Source organism: Dermacentor andersoni, unplaced genomic scaffold, assembly GCF_023375885.2.
Source record: "Dermacentor andersoni unplaced genomic scaffold, qqDerAnde1_hic_scaffold ctg00000039.1, whole genome shotgun sequence".
In the NCBI taxonomy this organism is placed as follows: Eukaryota; Metazoa; Arthropoda; class Arachnida; order Ixodida; family Ixodidae; genus Dermacentor; species Dermacentor andersoni.
The window spans coordinates 17184663-17193488 of NW_027314752.1; positions in this window are offsets into that span (position 1 = coordinate 17184663).

Sequence of the window (8826 nt, forward strand, 5' to 3'; positions counted from 1 at the left end):
TAACAGGTTCGAAGTAAAACACTCTATAGAACAAAAACAGGTCTTACAAAAGCTATGATGAGTGTTTAACCAAATACACGACATAAGGGCTGTAAAAGGTTCGTCGTACAACACTCTATAGAGCAAATACAGAGCTTACAAAACTATGATGCGCGGTTTACAAAACGCACGACGTGAAGGCTGCAACAGGTTCGCAGTACAACACTCTATAGAACAAATACAGGGCTTACAAAAACTATGATGCCTGGTTAACAAAATACACGGCGTGATGACGTTAACAGGATCGCAATACCACACCCTATAGAAAAAAAACAGGGCTTACAAAAACTGTGATGCGTGGTTAACAAAATGCACGACGATATGGCTGAAACAGGTTCCTTATTCAACGCTCTAGGGAAGAGATACAGGGCTCAGAAAAACTATGACGCGTGGTTAACAAAATACACGACATGAAGGCTGTAAGTGGTTTGTAAGGCAACACGATATAAAACAAATACAGTAGTTACAGAAACTATGATGTGTGGCTGAATATATACACGACGAGATATCTATAACGTGTCATAAGGCAACACAGTATATAGAACAAATACAGCGTTTACAGAAACTATGATGAGTGGTTAACAAAATACATGACGTGATAGCTGTAACAGGTTCGGGATACAGCACTCTGTGGAGAAAAACAGGGCTTACGGAAACTATGACGCGTGGTTAACAAAATGCACGACGTTATGGCGATAAAATTTTCGTAATATCACACTTTATAAAAGGAAACAGGGCTTACAGAAACTATGATGCATGGTTAACAAAATGCACCACTTGATGGCTGTAAGAGCTTCGTAATACAACACTATATAGACGAAAAACAGGGCTTACAAAAACTATGATGCGTGGTTAACAAAATGCACGACGTGATAGCTTTAACAGGTTCGTAATACAACACTCTTTAGAAGGAAAACAGGAATGACAGAAACAATGATGCGCGTTTAAGAACATACACGACCTGATGGCTGTAACAGGTTTGTAATATAGCGCTCTATAGAACAAAAACAGGGTTTACCGAAACTATTATGCATCGTTAGAAATATACACGAGATGGTTTTAACGGTTTCCTAACGCAACACTAAATAGAACAAAAACAGAGTTTAACGAAAGTATAAGGCGTGGTAAAAAATCTGCTCGCCGACATGGCTTTACCGGGTTCATAAGGCAACAATACATAGAACTAGAACAGGGTTTACAGAAACTATTATACGTGGCTAAAATATGCACGAGATGGTTGTAAATGTTTTTAAGGCAACCCTAAATAGAACAAGAACAGGGTTTACAGAAAGTATTATGCGTTGTCAAAAAATGCACGAGATGGTTGTTACGGTTTTGTAAGGCAACACTACATAGAACAAAAGTAGGGTGCACAGCAACTATTAGGTGCTGTTAAAATTATGCAAGAGATGGCTGTAACAGCTACGTAAGGCAGCACTACATAGAACAAATAAAGGGTTTACAGGAACCATGATGCGTGGTTAAAAAAATGCACGACGTGATGGCTGTACCAGGTTCGTAATACAACACCCTATAGACGGAAAACAGGGCTTAGAGAAAATATATAATGCGTGGTTTACAAAATGCACGACGTGATTGCTGTAACAGGCTCGTAATACAACGCTCTAAAGAACAAAAACAGGGCTTACCGAAACTATCATGCGTGGTTAAGAACATGCATGGCGTGATGGCTGTAATGGGTTCGTCATACAACACTCTACAGAAGATAAACAGGGTTTACAAAAATTATGATGCGTGGTTAACAAAATGTATGACGTGATTGTTGTAACAGGTTCGTAATACAACACTTTATAGAAGAAAAACAGGGCTTAGAGAAACTACGATACGTGGTTCCCAAAATGCATGACGTGAGTGCTCCAACAAGGTTGTAATGCATCACTCTATAGAAGGAAAACTGTGCATAAAGAAACTATGATGCGTGGTTAACCAAATGCACGACTTGTTGGCTTTAAGAGCTTCGTAATACAACATCCTATAGAACAATATCAGGGCTTACAAAAACTATTATGCGTGGCTAACAAAATGCAGGATGAGATGGCTGAAACAGGTTCGTAAAGCAACACTCTATAGAAATAAAACTTGGCATAGAGAAACTATGATGCGTGGTTAACAATATGCATGACGTGATGGCTATAAGACCTTCGTAATACAACACTCTATAGAACAAATACAGTTCTCACAAAAACTATGATGCGCGGTTAAGAAAATGCACGAAGAGATGCCTGTAACAGGTTCGTAATACAACACTCTGTAGAAGAAAAACAGGGTTTGCGGAAACTATGATGCGTTGTTAACCAAATGCATGACGTGATGGCTGTACCAGGTTCGTAATACAACAATTTATAGAAGGAAAACAGAGCTTAGAGTAATTATGATGCGTGGTTAACAAAACGAATGACGTGATTGCTGTAACAGGTTCGTAATACAACACTCTATAGAACAAATACAGTTCTTACAAAAACTATGATGCGTGGTTTACAAAATGCATGACGGGATTTTTGTAAGAGGTTCGTAATACAGCACTCTATACTAGAAAAACAGGGCTTACAGAAACTATGATGCGTGGTTAACAAAATGCATGACGTGATTGCTGTAACAGGTTCGTAATGCAACACTCTATGGAAGGAAAACAGGGCTTACAGAAACTATGATGCGTGGTTAACAATATGCACGACGTGATGGCTGTACCAGGTTCGTAATACGCCACTCTATAGAACGTAAACAGGGCTTACAGAAACTTAGATGCGTGGTTAACAAAATGCACTTCGTGATGGACGTACCAGGTTCGTAATACAACACGCCATTGAAGGAAAACAGGGCTTAGAGAAAATATGATGCTTGGTTAACAAAATGCGTGACGTGATTGCTGTAACAGGTTCGTAATGCAACACTCTATGGAAGGAAAACAGGGTGCACAGAAACTAGGATGTGTGGTTAACAATATTCATGACGTGATTGCTGTAACAGGTTCGTAATGCAACACTCTATAGAAGAAAAACAGGGCTTACAGAAACTATGATGCGTGGTTAACAAAATGCATGACGTGATTGCTGTAACAGGTTCGTAATACAACACTCTATTGAAGGAAAGCAGGGCTTAGAGATACTATGATGCGTGGTTAACAATATTCATGACGTGATTGCTGTAACATGTTCGTAATACAACACTCTATAGAGGAAAAACAGGGCTTACAGAAACTATGATGCGTGGTTAACAAAATGCACGACGTCATGGCTGTACCAGGTTCGTAATACAACACCATATAGACGGAAAACAGGGCTTAGAGAAAATATATGATGCGTGGTTAACAAAATGCATGACGTGATTGCTGTAACAGGTACGTAATGCAACACTCTATGGAAGGAAAACAGGGCTTACAGAAACTATGATGCGTGGTTAACAATATGCACGACGTGATGGCTGTACCAGGTTCGTAATACACCACTCTATAGAAGAAAAACAGGGCTTACAGAAACTATGATGCGTGGTTAACAAAATGCATGACGTGATTGCTGTGACATGTTCGTAATACAACACTCTATTCAAGGAAAGCAGGGCTTAGAGAAACGATGATGCGTGGTTAACAAAATGCATGACATGATTGCTGTAACAAGTTCGTAATACAACACTCTATAGAAGAAAAACAGGGCTTACAGAAACTATGATGTGTGGTTAACAACATGCTCGAAGTGATGGCTGTAAAAGGCTCCTAATACAACACTCTATAGAAGGAAAACAGGGCTTAGAGAAACTATGATGCGTGGCTAACAACATGAGTGACGTGATTGCTGTAACAGGGTTGTAATGCAACACTCTATAGAAGGAAAACTGTGCATGGAGAAAGTATGATGCGTGGTTAACAAACTTTACGACGAGATGGCTGTAACAGGTTCGTAATAGAACACATTATAGGAGAAAAACAGGGCTTAGAGAAACTATGATGCGCGGTTAAGAAAATGGACGACGTGATTGCTGTAACAGGTTCGCAATACAACACTCTATAGAACAAATACAGTCTTTACAGAAACTATGATGCGTGGTTAACAAAATGCACGATGAGAAGGCTGAAACTGGTACGTCATTCAACACTCTAGGGAAGACAAACAGGGTTTAGAGAAACTATATTGGGTGGTTAACAAAATGCACGACGTGATTGCTCTAAGAGGTTCGTAAGGCAACACATTATAAAATACACACACCGGTTACATAAACTATGATGTATGGCTAAATATATACACGACGAGATAAATGTAACGTGTTCGTAAGGCAACACAATATATAGAACAAATACAGTGTTTACAGAAACTATGATGCGTGGTTAACAAAATGCATGACGTGATGGCTGTAACAGGTTCGAAGTAAAACACTCTATAGAACAAAGACAGGTCTTACAAAAACTATTATGCGTGTTTAACCAAATACACGACATAAGGGCTGTAAAAGGTTCGTCGTACAACACTCTATAGAACAAATACAGAGCTTACAAAACTATGATGCGCGGTTAACAAAACGCACGACGTGATGGCTGTAACAGGTTCGCAGTACAACACCCTATAGAACAAATACAGGGCTCACAAAACTATGATGCGTGGTTAACAAAATACACGACGTGATGACGTTAACATGTTCGTAATACCCCACTCTATAGAATAAAAACAGGGCTTACAAAAACTGTGATGCGTGGTTAACAAAATGCACGACGATATGGCTGAAACAGGTTCCTTATTCAACACTCTAGGGAAGAGATACAGGGCTTAGAGAAACTATGATGCGTGGTTAACAAAATACACGACATGAAGGCTGTAAGTGGTTTGTAAGGCAACACGATATAAAATAAATACAGTGGTTACAGAAACTATGATTTGTGGCTGAAAATATACACGACGAGATATCTATAACGTGTTCATAAGGCAACACAGTATATAGAACAAATACAGTGTTTACAGAAACTATGATGAGTGGTTAACAAAATTCATCAAGTGATAGCTGTAACAGGTTCGGAATACAACACCCTGTGGAGAAAAACAGGGCTTACAGAAACTATGACGCGTGGTTAACAAAATGCACGACGTTATGGCTGTAAGATTTTCGTAATACAACACTTTTTAAAAGGAAAACAGGGCTTAGAGAAACCTAGATGCATGGTTAACAAAATGCCCCACGTGATGGCTGCAAGAGCTTCGTAATGAATGAATGTCCAGCAAGAGCTTCATAGCAAGAGCTTCGCTATGAATGACATATGTCCAGCATGCGATGGCAGGATTCACGAATCGGAGTCGTGGTTGCTGTGCTCAGAATGCAAGTATAGTTACCATATCGGCTCATGCTCTGCGGTAACTGACGATGCTTACAAAAAGAAGTCTGTTGCTGCTAAAAAATCTTGGATATGCGTGACGTGCAAAGCGTCGACTCGAGGAGCCAATTCTGCGGAAATGCAGAATGAGACGTTAGAAAAGAAGTTCACCTCAGAGCTTGCGGCAATTCATCTCAAGCTTACTGAGCTACTGGACATCAAATCAAAGGTTGTCGATTTGTCCCAAATTAAAACAACTGTTGATAGCATTGAGGAATCTATGAAAGTTATGTCCAGTAAATACGATGAAGTTCTTACTCAGATGACACGGCAGTCCGCAGACATCTCAGACCTCAGAAAGCGGGTTGTGAAGCTTGAGGCCCACGCTAAAGAAACAGACGTGGAAAAACTTCAGCATGAGTTGAACCAGCTAGATCAATACAGCAGGCGCCTAAATCTTGAAGTGAACGGTTTGGCCTATCACGAAAATGAGAACCTTCTGGTAAAGCTCAACCAACTGGCAACTGAACTTGGGCTTCCACAGCTTTCTGAGTCTGACATTGAAGCCGCCCACAGACTAGCTCCTAGAAACGAGAGGAAGGGAGACAAGCCCAATACTGTGATGGTGAGGTTTTCATCTAGTCAAACTAAAGAAAAATGGCTTGCAAAGAAGGGACAACTGAAGAAAACAAAGTCAGCTATATTCTTCAGTGAAAACCTCACGGCTTGCAATAAGAAGCTTTTCTGGGAAATGAAAAATAGGGCTCTTGAAAATAAGTACGATTTCGCATGGCACAAAAATTGCAAACTTTTCGTGCGCCGCAGCCCGAATGATAGGGTGATTAGAATTGCAACAGTGCATGACCTAGAAAAAATACGATAAAATGAAAGATAGCTGATCGCAAGAAGTGCTTACGTTCTATTCACAAACATAACAAACTACTATGACGCTGAGGCCTTCCAGAAAATTGCTTCACGCCAGAAAAAACAGTTATCACTGATTCACCTTAATGCGCAAAGGCTTCAAAACAAAAAAGATAGTGTCGACTTCTTTTTGAACAGCCTAAATCACCAGTTTGATTTCTTAGCTTTCACTGAAACATGGTCCACTGATAACCATGATACCGTGCCATTTACGAACTACAGTTGTGCATCAATCTGCAGGGAAACCAAAGGGGTGGTGGTGTATCGATTTATGTTCATGACAGCGTTAAATACAATATTGTCAAAGAATATACTGTAATATCCTCTCACTTTGATTCTGTCATGATAGAATGTCAAAGCCTTTTAGTAGTTACTATATATAGGCCCCCTTCTGGAACTGTGTCTGATTTCCTTAATTTCATGGATGAAATGCTTGAGTATTGTGAACAGAATGGCGCACGCGTGATTGTTAGAGGAGATTTCAACATAGATATGCTATCACCAAGTAACAACAAACAAAATTTGCTTGACAGAATGCTCTCTTTTGGCTATGAAAACACAATTCATGTACCTACAAGGATAACACAGTTAACTGAAACTGCCTTGGATTTATGTTTCACTAACTACAAAAATGAAATATGCACAGGGGTTCTAACACCTGGAGTCAGCGATCACCTGCCAATTTTTGCATTTTTGCCGTTGTGCGTAAAAAAACGAAATCCAGCAAATCCTACGCAGCGTAGACAGATTAACCAAGAAACAATTAAGCATTTTCAGAATGTTGTCGCTGACACTGATTGGAGCTGTATTTTCAATAATACTGACCCTGTGAATGCCTACGACATATTCATAACAAAGTTAAAAGACCTTTATAATTTAGCTTTTCCGATTGTGGTGCATAAGATAAACAAGAGGGCGAGAAAACCATGGATAGACGCTTCACTTTTGAAAATAATGAAAGCAAGAGATAAGTTGTTCACCGAATTCATAAAAACAAAGCGCTTAGACTACTTGGTTGAATTTAAGCAGGTCAGAAATAAGATAGGATCTGACATTAAAAAGGCGCGATTTAGCTACTATGAAAAAAAGTTTGCAAACATACTCAATGATCAGAAAGCAATTTGGAACGTTGTGAACGATCTTTTGCAAAGGAAAAATACGAAGACAATCTCTGAGCTTCAAATAGAGGGCAGATCTTGTTGAGGTACCTTACTTGCCGATATGTTCAATGAGCATTTTTTAAGTTCAGGAGCTTCTGATATTTCAAATGGTGCTGTCCAGTCTTACAAATCATATATTAAAACACACGTCTCGGAATCTATTTTCCTAACTCCCACGAATGAATCGGAAGTAGCCTCGCTGATACAGAATTTAAGTAACAAATGTGCTGTGGGTTTTGACAATATAAAAGCAGAACCTCTAAAAGCAGTTTCAGAACACATAAACGCACCATTTGCACATATTTGCAACCTTATTTTGAGCACTGGAACGTTCCCGGAGAAACTGAAAATTGCTAGAGTATCCGTTGTTCACAAAGGGGGTAATGAAAATGACATGAATAACTACAGGCCCATTTCCGTTTTGCCCATTTTTTCAAAAATTATAGAACGTGTCATATATGTACGAATTGCAAACTTTTGTAGCTTAAACAAAATTATAACCGAACATCAATACGGATTTCAGAAGAACAAGTGTACTGAAAAGGCCTTATTATCTATTAAAGATCAAATTATTGAACATTTTGAGCAAGAACATCACACAATTGGAATATTTCTCGACTTTAGGAAAGCTTTTGATTCGAATAAGCATGAAATTCTTTTGCAAAAGCTGAATGAATATGGAATAAGAGGTACGCCCCTCGATTTAATAAGAAGTTACCTTACTAATCGGTATCAGTATACAGATATGCAGCACTCGAAGTCACAAATGGGCAAGATCAAGTACGGCGTCCCACAGGGTTCTATACTTGGGCCACTTTTATTCTTATTTTATATAAATGACATCGTAAACGTACCTCTAACACCAGATATTATATTATATGCCGATGACACTAACGTCTTTTTCTCGGGTCAGGATATGTCTACTCTAGTACAAGAAGCGAACCTTTGGCTTAGCAATTTGACGCTATGGCTGAGAACAAATAAGCTCGAATTAAACATTAAAAAAACAAAGTACATCATTTTTAAACCTCGGAACCATTGTATTCTCCACAATACGCAGCTCACATTCCAAGGAGCTTTGATTGAGCGCGTCCAGACTAAAAAATTTTTAGGCGTTATCTTTCACGAAACATTGAGTTGGTCCAATCACATAGATAATCTTCGCACCCACATATCGCGATCGATTGGCATAATTGGCAAAATCAGATGTTTACTACCCCTCTGGGTGACAAAGCAGCTTTACTACACTTTAGTTTACTCGCGCATGCATTACTGCCTATTAATCTGGGGCACAACAACAAAAACAAATAAAGATAGTATTCACAGGCTCCAAAAAAGAATCTTGCGTATTATCGAAAATGTTCCGCGCCGAACGCCTTCTGCTACACT